Below are 18,181 nucleotides of genomic sequence, written 5' to 3'. Positions count from 1 at the left end.
CATTTGCACTGAACCACCCCAACATATGCATCGTCCTTCTATAAAACGCTTGATTAGTAACTGAAAGGCCTTTTATTTATTGACAGAGTGCACCTGTCCGGTGGTGGGATCATAATTCAATCACATTCAATCACGCTGATCTGAATCTGGATGGAACAAGAAGAGGCATGCATATCTTCGGCCTACAAGTATTTTTACAAAATAAATATAATCGCTAAGATTGTGATGATAGCCAGCTCGTTTAACACCATGTGTGCATGGATGACAGGCATAGGGTAAATGCAATTCTTGTTGTGGCTGCACAGTGGCTATTATTCCTTTCATTTCTGACGTTGTGATAGACATCAAAAGCAATGCATAGCAGGATGCATGTGTATCGTCGGCCTACAAGTTATTTTGTTTACAATAGAAATATAATCACTAAGATTGTGATGATAGCCAGTTTGTTTTATATATGTGTGCACAATTAACATGCATAGGCTGCAGTTTGGATATTATTTATTTAATTTCTGACATTGTGATAGCCAATTCATCAGAAGCATTATTACCAATGCACAGTTGTCTGATAATGCATGTGGTACAGATGCACTTATTGTTGTCGCATTTTGGATGTATTGCGTTGTTATTTCTGAAAGACTTCAGCGCTGAAGTCTTTCACCTTTGCAAGTGAAATACATTTTTGTCAATGCCTTGTGGTCACTTGTATTAGGCTTATAGCTATTTTGATTCTTGGCCAAATTCAATTAAAAACTACATTTATATCTAATCTGCTGTGTGCCATATCTGCTTTTATTTGAAAAAAAACGGGAACATCCTTAACTCTGAAGTCATGAAAATGGATTATTTTCTTAGCACCACGTATTGGTCAAACTCCCCCTTACCACCGGGAGAGAAGATCCTGGAGCCGTGCTTGCATACTGTCACCTTTTTGCAAAAGTTATGCTTCAACCAAATTATGAGAAAAGATGAGGGTCAACCACATGATGCTTGTCAATATATCACAGTCAATGGGGAAAGATGATTGTCAACCAATTGACATCGTATGTTAATACACTGAACATAAATTGAAATGCAACATGCAACAATTTCAAAGATTTTACTGAGTTAAAGTTCATATAAGAAAATCAGTCAGGCCCAACTCTATGGATTTCACATGACTGGGAATACAGTTGGGGTGTTTGAGAGAGAAACAACATGTTATGTTATGATGCACACCTGGTTAAAATGGTAAATACACGTGTTCAGTGCATGATATGGGAAATATGTATCTGATTGGATATGCATAATTTTATTGATACCCCCTCATTGGTTGTTGGCCAATGTATTCAACTGTGTTCCTTTTGAACGGGTGCAGATGGACTCAGGTTGGACCAGGCTATGTTGTATCAGCTGCATTTAGACAAGCTGTTGAAAAACCGCTACAGTTGAAGTCAATAAAACTCGTTTTTCAACCACTCCAACCATTTCTTGTTAACTTCTTACTCCCACCCGACACGCAGACGTCCCATCTAGACACCTGGAAATGCAAATGCGCTACGCTAAATGCTAAATGTACTCGTTAAAACTCAAACGTTCATTAAAACACACATGCAGGGTATTGAATTAAAGCTACACTCGTTGTGAATCTAGCCAACAAGTCAGATTTTTAAATTGCTTTTTGGCGAAAGCATGAGAAGCTATTATCTGATAGCATGCAACACCCCGAAATACCTGAAGGCGACGTAAACAAAAGAATTAGCGTAGCCGGCGCTACACAAATAGCAGAAATAAAATATAAAACATTCATTACCTTTGACGAGCTTCTTTGTTGACACTTCGAAATACTTTATTAATCCAACTTTAGGTATTAGTAAACGTTAATAATCTATCAAATTGAACACGGGCGATGTGTATTCAATAGCTCCACCCACGTCTTCAAATCATGTTCGGGAAATCTCTCTTCCAAGACGTCCTGTCGGAGACCGGATGGAATGGAATCTCTCTCCTTTGTTTGACCAATAAATAACTCCCAGGAAATTGACAAGACTGGCGACATCGTGTGGAAGCTGTAGGAATTGGGACACTATTTAATTTGGTGTCCCTTAAACAATACATGCAAGTGGCGCATGGATATTTTTTTCAGTTTTCAGTGACCAGTTTTTCTTGCGCTTTTCGATGAAACACACGCTCTGTTATAGTCACAGCCGTGATTTAACCAGTTTTAGAAACTTCAGAGTGTTTTCTATCCACACATACTAATCATATGCATATACTATATTCCTGGCATGAGTAGCAGGACGCTGAAATGTTGCGCAATTTTTAACAGAATGTTCGAAAAAGGAGGGGGTAGACTGAAGAGGTTTTTAACAAACTATAGTTTTGGCAAGTCAATTGGGACATTTTTCCAACAATTGTTTACAGACATTTCACTTATAATTCACTGTCTTACAATTCCAGTGGGTCAGAAGTTTACATACACTAAGTTGACTGTGCATTTAATTAAACAGCTTGGAAAATTGCAGAAAATTAGGTCATGGCTTTAGAAGCTTCTGCTAATTGATATAATTTGAGTCAATTGGAGGTGTACTTGTGGATATATTTTAAGGCCTACCTTCCAACTCAGTGCCTCTTTGCTTGACATCACGGGAAAATCAAAAGAAATCAGAAATTAAAAAAATTGTAGACCTCCACAAGTCCGGTTCATCCTTGGGAGCAATTCCCAAACGCCTGAAGGTACCACATTCATCTGTACAAACAATAGTATGCAAGTATAAACACCATGGGACCACGCAGCCGTCATACCGCTCAGGAAGGAGACGCGTTCTGTCTTCTAGAGATTAACGTACTTTGGTGCAAGAAGTGCAAATCAATCCCAGAACAACAGCAAAGGACCTTGTGAATATGCTGGAGGAAACCGGTATAAAAGTATCTATATCCACAGTAAAACGAGTCCTAGATCGACATGACCTGACAGGCCGCTCAGCAAGGAAGAAGCCACTGCTCCTAAACCGCCATAAAGCCAGACTATGGTTAGCAACTGCACATGGGGACAAAGATCATAGTTTTTGGAAAAATTTCCTCTCGTCTGACGAAACAAAAATAGAACTGTTTGGCCATAATGACCATCGTTATGTTTGGAGGAGAAGGGGGAGGCTTGCTAGCTGAAGAACACCATCCCAACCATGAAGCATGTTGTTGGCAGCATCATGTTGTGGAGGTGCTTTGCTGCAGGAGGGACTGGTGCACTTCACAAAATAGATGGCATCATGAGGTGGGAAAAGTATGTGGATATGTTGAAGCAACATCTCAAGACGTCAGTCAGGAAGTTAAATCTTGGTTGCAAATGGGTCTTCCAAATGGACAATGACCCCAAGCATACTTCCAAAGTTGTGGCAAAATAGCTTAAGGACAACAAAGTCAAGGTATTGGAGTGGCCTTCACAAAGCCCAGACCTCAATCCCATAGAAAATTTGATCAAGCAAGAAGGCCTACAAACCTGCCTCAGTTACACCAGTTTTGTCAGGAGGAATGGGCCAAAATTCACCCAAATTATTGTTGGAAGATTTTGACCTAAGTTAAATGTATTTGGCTAAGGTGTATGTAAACTTCTGTCTTCAACTGTATGTAAGAAGGCTGTTCATTGACTACAGCTCAGCATTTAGCACCATAGTACCCTCCAAACTCGTCATTAAGCTCGAGGCCCTGTGCAACTGAGTCCTGGACTTTCTGACGGTCGCCCCCAGGTGCTGAAGGTAGGAAACAACATCTCTACCACGCTGATCCACAACAGTGGTGTCCCACAAGGGTGCATTCAAGACCCTCTCTTCTACTCCCTGTTCATCCATGACTGTGTGGCCATGCACGCTTCCAACTCAATCATCAAGTTTGGTAGGGTTGAATACCTACGGGGAGGAGGTGAGGGCCCTCGGAGTATGAACCTTTCACTCAAAATCATCAAAACAAAGGAGAGGATTGTAGTCTTCAGGAAACAGCAGAGGGAGCTGCTGTCCATCCACATCGACGGTACAGTAGTGGAGAAGGTGGAAAGTTTAAGTTCCTCGGCGTACACATCACAGACAAACTGAGATGATCCACCCACACAGACAGCATGAAGATGAAGAAGGCGCAATAGTGCCCTTAAACCTCAGGAGGCTGAAGAAATTTGTCTTGTCACCTAAAATAATCACAAATCTTTTGCAGATGCACAATCGTGAGCATACTGTCAGGCTGTATCACTGCCTGGTACGGCAACTACACGGACCTCAACCGCAAGGCTCTCCAGATGGTAGTGCCGTCTGCACAACGCATCACATTGGAGGGCAAACTACCTGCCCTCCAGGACACCTACAGCACCCGATGTCACAGGAAGGCCAAAAAGATCATCAGGGACATCAACCACCCGAGCTGCATGTTCACCCCGCTATCATCCAGAAGGTGAGGTCAGAACAGGTGCATCACAGCTGGGACCGAGAGACTGAAAACAGCTTCTATCTCAAGGCCATCAAATTGTTATACTACCATCACTAACATAGAGAGGCTGCTGCCAAGATACAGACTCAAATCTCTGGCCACTTTAATAAATGGACTTGATAAAGGTTTCACTAGTCACTTTAAATAACGCCACTTTAATAATGTTTACATATACTACATTACTCATCTCATATGTACATACTGTTCTATACCATCTACTGCATCTTGCCTATGCCGCACGGCCATCGCTCATCCATATATTTATATGTACATATTCTTATTCATCCCATTACATTTGTGTGTGTAAGGTAGTTGTTGTGAATTTGTTAACTTGTTAGATATTACTGCATTGTCGGAAGTAGAAGCACAAGCATTTCACTACACTCACATTAAAATCTGCTAACCATGTGCATGTGAACAATACAATTTTATTCGATTTGAGCTACCGTGTGTAGGTGCAGTGATTTCTCACAAAATGAAGGATGGTTCTGAGAAACCTATAACATTTGCCTCTAGGATGCTTACCAACACAGAAATAAATTATTCTCAAATAGAAAAAGAAGCACTAGGACTGGTTTTTGGAGTGATATTTCATCTGTATCTGTATGGTAGGAAATTAACCTTGCTGACAGACCTTGAGCCTCTTAAGATTCTTGGTCCTGAGACAGGTGTCCCAACACTTGCAGCAGATAGAATACCACAATGGTCTTTTATTTTAGCAGCTTACACATATGAGACACAATACAAAAAGTCAGAGCAGCATGGCAATGCAGATGCATTGTTCAGACTCCCACTGAGTAATTGTAGGGGTCCTACAACAAATCCAGTGAATAGAATGTCATTTATAGATGACTTGCCAGTCACTGCTAAGGATGTAGCACTTGAAACTGAGAGATTCTGTATTGAAAATGGTTAAGCAATATGTAATGTCAGGTTGGCTAAACCACGTACCAGACCTTTTAAACCTCATGTCAAAATAAATGTTTAACTTACAATTGAGGTTGTCTGTATTCTTTGGGGTTACAGGGTGGTGATTCCTCAACGCCTGCAAAGCAGACTATTGGCAGAACTACATGAGTCATTGGGGTATAGTTAAGATGAAATCCTTAGCTATAAGTCTTCTCTGGTGGCCTAAACTTCATGTAAATATTGAAAGTTAAGTAAGTCTTTGTGACATATGTAAGCAGCAGTGTAGCATGACTGCAAAAGTGCCAGTAGATACATGGAAATGGGCATCAGGTCCATGGGAGACAATTCACTTAGACTTTGCAGAAGACAAAAAGCAAATGTTTTGGGGTGTTATGGATGCTTATCCTAGATGGCCATACATTTTACACATGCAGAGAACTACTTCAGCTAAAACTGTTGAAGAAATACAAGTCAACAGTGACAAACCATGGAAGGTCATATGGTTCTCTGTTGATCAAGTGGTCTTGACTTTACGGAATTCAGAAGTACAATTCTTGTCTTTCATAATTTGGTCAGATATACTTGGATATGCAGTGTCAACATTTGTTGCTGGCATGTCATCCCTTAGTTCACTAATCTTACGAATGAAAAAGTCATTGAAGTAGCTTGCAATATCAATGGACTTTGATGAATGAGCCATATGATTCATTGACTGAAGGTGCCGAGTTGGCTTTTTTTTCCCAAAATTGTATTTAAGGTGCCCCAAAGCTTTTTAATGTCATTCTTTATTTAATGTATCTTTGTTTCATAGTGGAGTTTATTTTCATTTGATTTAGTTACATGATTTCTTAATTTGCAGTACGTTTGCCAATCAGTTGGGCTGCCAGACTTAATTGTCATACCTTTGCCTCATCCCGCTCAACCATACAATTTTTCAATTCCTCATCAATCCAAGGGGATTTAACAGTTTTTACAATCATTTTCATAATGGGTGCGTGGTTAGCCTAGTGGCAGGTAGCCTAGTAGTTAGAGTGTTGGACTAGTAACTGGAAGTTTGCAAGATCAAATCCCAGAGCTGACAAGGTAAAAATGTCTTTCTGAACAAGGCAGTTAACCCACTGTTCCTAGGCCGTCATTAAAAATAAGAATTTGTTCTTAACTGACTTGCCTATTTGAAAAAAGGTAAAATAATACATTTGTAACTAGAATAAGTAGTTTCATAAATGCATCAAGTGCGGCGTCTGGTTGTGCCTCATTACCACAGACCAATAAATGTTCTTTACATCATCAACCTATGTGTAACAAACACACAGATGAGCTTCCCTGAGATGGTTTCTGACAGAAATTCTTCGGTTGTGCAAACCCACAGTTTCATCAGCTGTCCGAGTGGCTGGTCTCAGTCCCGCAGGTGAAGAAGCTGGATGTGAGTTCTTGGGCTGGCGTGGTTACAAGTGGTCTGCGTTTGTGTGGCCGGTAATACCTATTATAAAATTCTCTAAAACAACATTTGGAGGTGGCTTCCCCTCAGGGAACTCCATCCCCCCCATTCAGCTGAAAAGGTATTCTTTAGAAATATTTAACTTTCACACTTTAACAAGTCCAATACCTCAAATGAAAGAAACATCTTGTTCATCTACCCATCATGTCCGATTTTTAAAATGTTTTACAGTGAAAACAGAACATATATTTATGTTAGACCACCACCAAATCAAAGGGAAAACGCAGCCATTTTTTCCAGCCAAAGATAGTCACAAAAGCAGGATTAGAGATAAAATGAATCACTAACCTTTTGAAAATCTTCATCAGATGCCACTCATATGACATGTTACACAATACATTTATGTTTTGTTTGATAATATGCATATTTATATCCACAAATCTCGGTTTACATTGACGCCATGTTCAGAACTGCCTCCAAAATATCCGGAGGCATTATAGAACGCTACGCCAGATAACAGAAATACTCATCATAAACTTTGACTAAAGATACATGTTCTACATATAATTAAAGATACACTGGTTCTTAATGCAACCGCTGTGTCAGATTGTTTTTAAACGTTACGGAAAAAGCCTAACATTGCAATAATCTGAAACAGCGCTCAGATGTAAAAGTATTTCTCCGCCATGTTGGAGTCAACAGAAATACGAAATTACAACATAAATATTCCCTTCAAATCAAATCAAATTTATTTATATAGCCCTTCGTACATCAGCTGATATCTCAAAGTGCTGTACAGAAACCCAGCCTAAAACCCCAAACAGCAAGCAATGCAGGCGTAGAAGCACGGTGGCTAGGAAAAACTCCCTAGAAAGGCCAAAACCTAGGAAGAAACCTAGAGAGGAACCAGGCTATGTGGGTTGGCCAGTCCTCTTCTGGCTGTGCCGGGTGGAGATTATAACAAAACATGGTCAAGATGTTCAAATGTTCATAAATGACCAACATGGTCGAATAATAATAATAAGGCAGAATAGTTGAAACTGGAGCAGCAGCACAGTCAGGTGGACTGGGGACAGCAAGGAGTCATCATGTCAGGTATTCCTGGGGCATGGTCCTAGGGCTCAGGTCCTCCGAGAGAGAGAAAGAAAGAGAGAATTAGAGAGAGCATATGTGGGATGGCCAGTCCTCTTCTGGCTGTGCCGGGTGGAGATTATAACAGAACATGGCCAAGATGTTCAAATGTTCATAAATGACCAGCATGGTCGAATAATAATAAGGCAGAACAGTTGAAACTGGAGCAGCAGCACAGCCAGGTGGACTGGGGACAGCAAGGAGTCATCATGTCAGGTAGTCCTGGGGCATGGTCCTAGGACTCAGGTCCTCCGAGAGAGAGAAAGAGAGAAGGAGAGAATTAGAGAACGCACACTTAGATTCACACAGGACACCAAATAGGACAGGAGAAGTACTCCAGATATAACAAACTGACCCTAGCCCCCCGACACATAAACTACTGCAGCATAAATACTGGAGGCTGAGACAGGAGGGGTCAGGAGACACTGTGGCCCACTCCGAGGACACCCCCGGACAAGGCCAAACAGGAAGGATATAACCCCACCCACTTTGCCAAAGCACAGCCCCCACACCACTAGAGGGATATCTTCAACCACCAACTTACCATCCTGAGACAAGGCTTACCTTTGATCTTTCATCAGAATGTAGTGCAAGGAGTCCTAGTTGTTTTGTTCCATAATGTCCAATACTAGTGTACAATTAGCTGCATTTGCTATCTCTTTCAGCTCACGTGCCCAAAAACTGACTGCTGGTCCAGGACAACTTGCACGAAAATTTCAAAAAGATATATTCCAGGTCGAATAAACTGGTCAAACTAAGTAGAGAATCAATCTTCAGGATATTATTATCATATATATCCAATAACGTTCCAACCGGATCATACGTTTTCAGCTGCAGCCAAATGGAACAACGGAAGCACCCACAGAGAAATGCGCCACAGGAAATTGGCATTCTGTCGGGACACTGACTATTTCCCCTCCCATTCGGTCAAAGTTCACAGCAAATGCTCCATTCCACTTTCTACTGAATGAGGACATCTAGTGGAAGGCGTAGGATGTTCTACCAGATCCATATCCTGTTGGGAAAGGAGGGGGTGATGACGTCAAATTTGCCCCACATTCAGAATTTCACTTCTTGTTTGGAAGATTGCATGCCCTATGAGTTCTGTTATACTCACAGACATACTTCAAACAGTTTTAGAAACTTCAGGGTGTTTTCTATCCAATAGTAATAATAATATGCATATATTAGCAATCTAGGACAGAGTAGGATGCAGTTCACTATGGGCACGCAATTCATCCAAAGTGAAAATACTGCCCCCTATCCTCAACAAGTTTTAAGGTAGAGAAATTAGAATTGAAATCTGGCAACAGCTCTGGACATTCCTGCAGTCAGCATGGCAATGTGCCACTCCCGCAAAACTTGAGACATCTTTGACATTGTGTTATGTGACAAAAGATGTGTCACAAGTTTGATGCTTTGGTCAATACATTCCAGTCAATGGGAAAAGATAAGGGTCAATGCACTTCATTCAATGAGAAAATATGAGTGTCACAGGGTTGATGCTAATGTCAATGCATTGCACTGAATGAGACAAGATGTGTCAACGAATTGATGTTTGTGTCAATGTGTCACATCAAATAGGAAAAGATGATTGTCACAACGTTGACACTTATGTCAATACAATTCCAGTCAATGTGGAAAATATGAGTATCAACCAATTCATGCTTATGGGAAGATGACAAACAGACAGAGACATGTCCCTCTCTTTTCTTTATTCCCCTCCCATCTCCCCCCTCCCTCTCCCTTCATTCTCTTTGCCTCCCTCAATCTTTTTCTGTACTTCCTCTTTATACCCCTCTTCTCTCTCCTTCCCCTTCTTTCACCGCCTCCACCTTTCTCCCTTGCTCTCCTTCCCTCCCTCCCCTCTCTCTCCCTCACCCTCCCCTCTGTCTGTTGACTCTTTCCCCTCCCTCCTTCACCCTCTCACGTTCTCTCTCCCCTCTCACCCTCCCTCACTCTCCCCCTTCCCCCACCATTCTCTCACCCTCTTCTCTCTCCTTCCTCATCATTCACCCCCTCCACCTCGCTCTTTCTCGCACAACCTCCCTCCCTCCCTCCTGAGGAAGGGAAGCTCAAACACTCTTCCGATGGTTAACACACAGTGCTTATAAAGTACTTGTGCGGGCAGCGACTGCCAAACATACCCTCGTAAAATTGACCATCCTATCGATCCTCGACTTCGGCGATGTCATTTACAAAATACCCTCCAACACTCTACTCAACAAATTGGATGCAGTCTATCACAGTGCCATCCGTTTTGTCTCCAAAGCCCCATATACTACCCACCATTGCAACCTGTACGCTCTCGTGTGCTGGCCCTCGCATCATACTCGTTGCCAAACCCACTGGCTCTAGGTCATTTACAAGTCTCTGCAAGGTAAAGCCCCGTCTTATCTCAGCTTACTGGTCACCATAGCAGCACCCACTCGTGGTATGCCCTCCAGCAGGTACATGTATATCTCACTAGTAACCCCCAAAGCCAATTATTCCTTTGGCTGCCTTTCCTTCCCGTTCTCTGCTGCCAATGACTGAAACGAACTGCAAAAATCACTGAAGCTGGAGATCTAACTCACTAGTTTTAAGCACCAGCTGTCAGAGCAGTTCACAGATCACTGCACCTGTACATAGCCCATCTGTAACATAGCCCATCCAACGACCTCATCCCCATACTGTATTTATTTATTTATTTATCTTGCTCCTTTGCACCCCAATATCTCTATATGCACATTCATCTTCTGCACATCAATCACTCCTGTGTTTAATTGGTATATTGTAATTACTTCGCCACCATTGGCCTATTGATTGCCTTACCTCATCTTACCTCATTTGCACACTGTATATTTAATTTTTTTCTACCTTATTATTGACTGTAAGTTTGTTTATTCTATGTGTAACTCTGTGTTGTTGTATGTGTCGAACTGCTTTGCTTTATTCTTGGCCAGGTCGCAGTTGTAAATGAGAACTTGTTCTCAACTAGCCTACCTGGGTGAATAAAGGTGAAATAAAACATTTTTTAGTAACATATCAGAATAATGCAGTGTGTCACTTTGGCATGCCCGATATTGAGGGAGACGGGAGGATACCCTACCTTAGGGGCGGCTATATTGTGTCGACACAGTCAGGGAAATTGTGCAGTCTGCTGTGGGAGGTGGGGAAAAGAGGTCATATCCATGTTAACTTCTTAAGGTATAGGGGGCAGCATTTTCACTTTTGGATAAATAGCAAGCCCAATTTCAACTTCCTGCTACTCATGCCAAGAATGTAAGATATGCATATTATTAGTATATTTGGATAGAAAACACTGACATTTCTAAAACTGTTTGAATCATGTCTGTGAGTATAACAGAACTTATGTAGCAGGCAAAACCCAGAGGACTAACCGTTCAGATTTTTTTTTTGAGGTCTCTGTCTGTTCAGTGAGTCTCATTGGGAAACAATATTTCTTAGGACATCCACTGGATGTCACCAGTCTTTGGAATTTGGTTGAGCTTATTCCTTTGTGCAATGAAGAAGTACAGCCATCTAGGAACTGCGTAACACTGTTGAGAGTTGCGCAAGACTTGAAAAGTAGCTTGTTTTGTTGTCTTCCTGTATTGAACACAGATAGACCCGTCTTCAATTTGATCGAATATTAACGTTTAAAAATACCTAAAGTTGTATTACAAAAGTAGTGTGAAATGTTTTGGCAAAGTTTACAGGCAACTTTTGAAATATTCTGTAGAAATATTTTGTATAACACCTTACAGTGAAACGCTTACTACGAGCCCCTAACCAACAGTGCAGTTTAAAAAAATACAGATAAGAATAAGAGATGAAAGTAACAAGTAATTAAAGGGCAGCAGTAAAAAATAACAATATATACAGGGGGGTGCCGGTACAGAGTCAATGTGCGGTGGCACCGGTTAGTTGAGATAGTATGTACACGTAGGTAGAGTTAATTAAAGTGACTATGCATTGATGACAACAGAGAGTGGCAGTGGTGTAGAGAGGGGGGTGGCAATGCAAATACTGTGTAGCTGTTTGACTAGATGTTCAGGAGTCTTATGGCTTGGGGGTAGAAACTATTTATAGAAGCCTCTTGGACCTAGACTGGCACTCCGGTACCGCTTGCCGTGTGGTAGCAGAGAGAACAGTCTGTGACTAGGGTGGCTGGAGTCTTTGACGATTTTTAGGGCCTTCCTCTGACACCACCTGGTATAGAGGTCCTGGATGGCAGGAAGCTTGGCCAAGGTGATGTACTGGGCCATTCACACTACCCTCTGTAGTGCCCTGCGGTCGGAGGCCGAGCAGTTGCCATACCAGGCAGTAATGCAACCAGTCAGAATGCAATCGATGGTGTAGTTGTATAACTTTTTGAGAATCTGAGGGCCCATACCAAATCTTTTCAGTCTCCTCAGAGGGAATAGGTTTTGTCGTGCCTGCTTCACAACTGTCATGGTGTGCTTGGACCATGTTAGTTTGATGTGTACACCAAGGAACTTGAAGCTCTCAACCTGCTCCACTGCAGCCCCGTCGATGAGAATGGGGGCGTGTTTGGTCCTCTTTCCTGTAGTCCACAATCATCTCCTTTGTCTTGAAAATTCGTTTGACAGGTTGTTGTCCTGGCACCACACGGCCAGGTCTCTGACCTCCTCCCTAATAGGCTGTCTCATTGTTGTCGGTGATCAGGCCTACCACTGTGTCATCGGCAAATTTACACATGGTGTTGGAGTTGTGCCTGGCTGTGCAGTCATGAGTGAACAGGGAGTACAGGAGGGGGCTGAGCACGCACCCATGAGGGGCCCCAGTGTTGAGGATCCTCCGCGTGGCGGATGTGCTGTTACCTACCCTTACCACCTGGGGGAGGCCCATCAGGAAGTCCAGGATCCAGTTGCAGAGGGAGGCATTTAGTCCCAGGGTCCTTAGATTTTTGATGAGCTTTGTGGGCACTATGGTATTGAACACTGAGCTGTAGTAAATTAATATCATTCTCACAAGTGTTCCTTTTGTTCAGGTGGGAAAGGGCAGTGTGGAGTGAAATAGAGACTGAATCTGTTGGGGCGATATGCTAATTGGAGTGGGTCTAGAGTTTCTGGGATGATGTTGATGTGAACCATGACCAGCCTCTCAAAGCAATGCACGGTTACAGACGTGAGTGCTACGGGTCGGTAGTCTTAAAACATGTGGAAAATGTCAGTGAAGACACTTGTAAGTTGGTCAGCAAATGCTCTCAGTACACATCCTGGTACTCCGTCTGGCGCTGCGGCCTTGTGAATGTTGACCTGTCTAAAGATCTTAATCACATCGGCTGAGGAGAGCGTGATCACAGTCTTCCGTTACAGCTGGTGCTCTCATGCATGTTTCAGTGTTGTGTCATGACTTGGCCCTTTCTGGTTATAGATCATGGCTTCCCACTCTCTACCATCCAGGTTCTGTTCTCATGTCATAAATTCCTGGCAGAGACTCTCTGCCCTTGGCCATGAAGAAAGAGACACAGAAAGAACAAAGGATTTCACATAGCAAAATTAGAATACGAAACAAAATGTCCACTTGTGAGAAGGTGTTAATGGTCCGTGGCGGGACGGGTATGACAACTGTGTTTCATTTGGTGACCTCTGAGAGGACAGGAAACACACATAACTATATCTCTGAATGTGTACATTTCTCAATTATGGTGTTTGCATCTAATTGTTGTATAAAATTAATGAGTAAAGATTAAACTGTGACATTAACTTCTTGAGTTTCCCTCAAGAATTTCCCTGCATTTAGCGCCATCCATCATTCCTTCAATGCTGACCAGTTCCCCAGTCCCTGCCAATGGAAAAACATCCCCACAACATGAGGCTGCCACCACCATGCTTCACTGTGGGGATGAGGTTCTAGGGGTGATAGAAGGTGTTGGGTTTGTGCCAGATGTAGCGTTTTCCTTGATGGCCAAAAAGCTCAATTTTAATCTCATCTGAGCAGAGTGCCTTCTTCCATATGTTTGGGGAGTCTCCCACATGCCTTGTGGCGAACACCAAATGTGTTTGCTTATTTTTTTCTTTAACTTCTTATGGCTGCAATCCCATTAACGGGATAATTTATCAACAACTGCTGATTTGCAGAGCGCCACATTCAACTACTATTACTAAAAATGTTTATATTCATGAAATCACAAGCCTTTTGTTAATCCACCTGTCATGTCAGATTTTGAAAATATGCTTTACAGCGAAAGCAATCCAAGCGTTTGTGTAAGTTTATCAATCGCTCGACAAAACATTATGAACACCTAGCATCAAAGTAGCTTGGTCACGAAAATCAGAAAAACAATCAAATTAATAGTTTACCTTTGATCTTCGGATGTTTTCACTCACGAGACTCCCAGTTACACAAATGTTCCTTCTGTTCCTTAAAGACTTTTTATACCCAAAATACCTCTGTTTGTTTGGCGTGTTATGTTCAGAATCCACAGGAAAGAGCGGTCACGACAACGCAGATAAATTCCAATAGTATCCGTAATGTCCACAGAAAAATGTCAGTTTTTTATAATCTATCCTCAGGTTGTTTTTAAAATATATATTAGATAATATATCAACCGGATGTGTAGATTTTTCAATAACACCGGGAGAAACAATGGCCGCTTTACTCTGTAGCGCAAAACTCACTCTGAGAGCCCCCACCTATCCACTTACGCAATGTGATCTTTCACGCTCATTTTTCAAAATAAAAGCCTGAAACTATGTCTAAAGACTGTTGGCACCTTAGGGAAGCCATAGAAAAGGGAATATGGTTGATATCCCTTTAAATGGAGGATAGGCATGCATAGGAACAGAGGTTTCAAAATAAGAGGCACTTCCTGATTTTCCTCAGGTTTTCGCCTATTATATCAGTTCTGTTATACTCACAGACAATATTTTTACAGTTTTCTATCCTAATCTGACAATTATATGCATATTCTAGTTTCTGGGGCTGAGAAATAGGCAGTTTCGAATGGGTATGTTTTTTTGCCAAAAACGAAAATACTGCCCCCTACACGCAAAAGGTTAACGATGTGGTATGGTTAAAAGATTCATCAATCTACTCAAACCTTAGCCCTCTCATGGTAATTGAGGTAAGCTGGTCTGAAGGGAATTCCTCCAGGTGGGGGTTATATTCGTAACAGTAGAAAGGGTCTGTCCCATGATGCCAGATCAATGTCTGTGCTCATGGGGCGGGCAAATGGTATAGTTAAAATTCAAAGGGAATTGGAGTTTCCTTCAACAAATAGTTTAATCTTTACTCATTAATTTTACAACAATTTTAATGCAAGCCTCACAACTGAGACTATTGTATAAACAGAGTTATGGTAATGTGGCTGTATTGTCTCTCATGAGTTTCACTAACATTTAAACGAAATGGACCGGTCATATCTGGATTCTTCCCTGACCATGTACACATTCTTCAAAACATGGACATTTTTCAGTTTTCAAGTTCTGTGATGTGGAAGCAGTTCTTTTGTTCTCCTGTGAACCTCACTCCCTCTCTACTCTGGCCATGAGGAGAGAACTCCTCTAGGAATTTATGACCTGCCTAACAGAGCCTGGGTGTAGGGGGAAGAGAGAGAGAGGGGGATAGTGCTCGCTGTACCCAAAGAGGGCCACGTCATGACACGGATGATAAAAGTAACACATTATAATAAGAATGTATTTAATTTGTAAAGCGCATTTCTCGTACCCAAGGCACTATAAAGAATAATAAAGTAATTTCCCAGGGTTTTCATATTTCTATGAAATATAGCCTATAATTACTTAACCTTTCTGATCTCCCCATCCCGGATCCGGGATCGTGAATACAGACTCAAGCTCATTACCATAACGCAACGTTAACTATTCATGAAAATCGCAAATGAAATGAAATAAATATGCTAGCTCTCAAGCTTAGCCTTTTGTTAACACTGTCATCTCAGATTTTCAAAATATGCTTCTCAACCATTGCAAAACAAGCATTTGTGTAACAGTATTGATTTAGCGTAGCATTTAGCATTAGCATTCAGCTGGCAACATTTACACAAAAAAACAGAAAAGCATTCAAATAAAATCATTTACCTTTGAAGAACTTCAGATGTTTTCAATGAGGAGACTCTCAGATAGCAAATGTTCAGTTTTTCCTGAAAGATTATTTGTTTAGGACAAATCGCTCCGTTTTCTGCGTCACGTTTAGCTATGAAAAAACCCCTGTATCCAGGATTGTGTAAATCTATCAGCAAGCTCATTAGCATAACACAACGTTAACTATTCATGAAAATCGCAAATGAAATGAAATAAATATGCCATCTCTCAAGCTTAGCCTTTTGTAAGCAACACTGTCATCTCAGATTTTCAAAATATGCTTCTCAACCATAGGAAAACAATCATTTGTGTAAAAGTAGCTAGCTAGCGTAGCATTTAGTTTTAGCATTTAGCGTTAGCATTTAGCATTAGCATTAGCGTTAGCATCCAGCACGCAACATTTCAACAAAAACATAAAAGCCTTCAAATAAAATAATTTACCTTTGAAGAACTTCAGATGTTTTCAATGAGGAGACTCTCAGTTAGATAGCAGATGCTCACTTTTTCCAAAAATGTTCTTTGTGTATTAGAAATAGCTCCGTTTTGTACATCACATTTGGCTACCAAAAAAAAACGAAAATTCAGTCCTCAAAACGCGAACTTTTTTCCAAATTAACTCCATAATATCGACTGAAAACATGGCAAACGTTGTTTAGAATCAATCCTCAAGGTGTTTTTCACATATCTCTTCGATGATATATCGTTCGTGGAAGTGTGCTTTCTCTCCTGAATCCCAGGAGAAAATGCCCGCACCTGAAGATTACGCACAAATTTAGACAAAGGACACCGGGCGGACCCCTGGAAAATGTAGTCTCTTATGGCCAATCTTCCAATGATATGCCTACAAATACGTCACAATGCTGCCGACATCTTGGGGAAACGGCAGAAGGTCTAAGCTTATTCCTGTCGCATTCACAGCCATATAAGGAGACATTAGAAAACAGAGCTTCAGAAATTCTGCTCATTTCCTGTTTAACGTATCATCTTGGTTTCGCCTGTAGAATGAGTTCTGGGGCACTTACAGACAAAATCTTTGCAGATTCTGAAACTTCAGAATATATATACATATATATATGCATAGTCGAGCATCTTTTCGTGACAAAATATCGCGCTTAAAACGGGAACGTTTTTTATCCAAAAATGAAATAGCGCCCCTAGAGATGCAACTGGTTAACTTATTATTATTTATAAAAAATAAAAAAACTATTGTGTCATTGTGAAAGTGTGCAGGTGTCAGCCTCAAATCATCATTTAATTTATCATCTCTCTGTTGGCAGGTAGAGCAGCAATCATCAACTACACTGCTCAAAAAAATAAAGGGAACACTAAAATAGCACATCCTAGATCTGAATGAATGAAATATTATTATTATTAAATACGTTTTTCTTTACATAGTTGATATACATACATGTGATATACATACATGTGCTGACAACAAAATCACACAAAAAATTATCAATGGAAATCAAATTTATCAACCCATGGAGGTCTGGATTTGGAGTCACACTCAAAATGAAAGTGGAAAACCACACTACAGGCTGATTTCAACTTTGAAGTAATGTTCTTAAAACAAGTCAAAATGAGGCTCAGTAGTGTGTGTGGCCTCCACATGCCTGTATGACCTCCCTACAACGCCTGGGCATGCTCCTGATGAGGTGGCGGATGGTCTCCTGAGGGATCTCCTCCCAGACTTGGACTAAAGCATCCGCCAAGTCCTGGACAGTCTGTGGTGCAACGTGGCGTTGGTGGATGGAGCGAGACATGATGTCCCAGATGTTCTCAATTGGATTCAGGTCTGGGGAACGGGCGGGCCAGTCCATAGCATCAATGCCTTCCTCTTGCAGGAACTGCTGACACACTCCAGCCACATGAGGTCTAGCATTGTCTTGCATTAGGAGGAACCCAGGGCCAACGGCACCAGCATATGGTCTCACAAGGGGTCTGAGGATCTCATCTCGGTACCTAATGGCAGTCAGAATACCTCTGGCGAGCACATGGAGGGCTGTGCGGCCCCCCCAAAGAAATGCCACCCCACACCATGACTGACCCACCGCCAAACCGGTCATGCTGGAGGATGTTGCAGGCAGCAGAACGTTCTCCACGGCGTCTCCAGACTGTCACGTCTGTCACATGTGCTCAGTGTGAACCTGCTTTCATCTGTGAAGAGCACAGAGCGCCAGTGGCGAATTTGCCAATCTTGGTG

Source organism: Oncorhynchus mykiss, chromosome 3 (assembly GCF_013265735.2).
Source record: "Oncorhynchus mykiss isolate Arlee chromosome 3, USDA_OmykA_1.1, whole genome shotgun sequence".
Classification (NCBI taxonomy): domain Eukaryota; kingdom Metazoa; phylum Chordata; class Actinopteri; order Salmoniformes; family Salmonidae; genus Oncorhynchus; species Oncorhynchus mykiss.
This window is presented reverse-complemented; position numbering follows the sequence as displayed.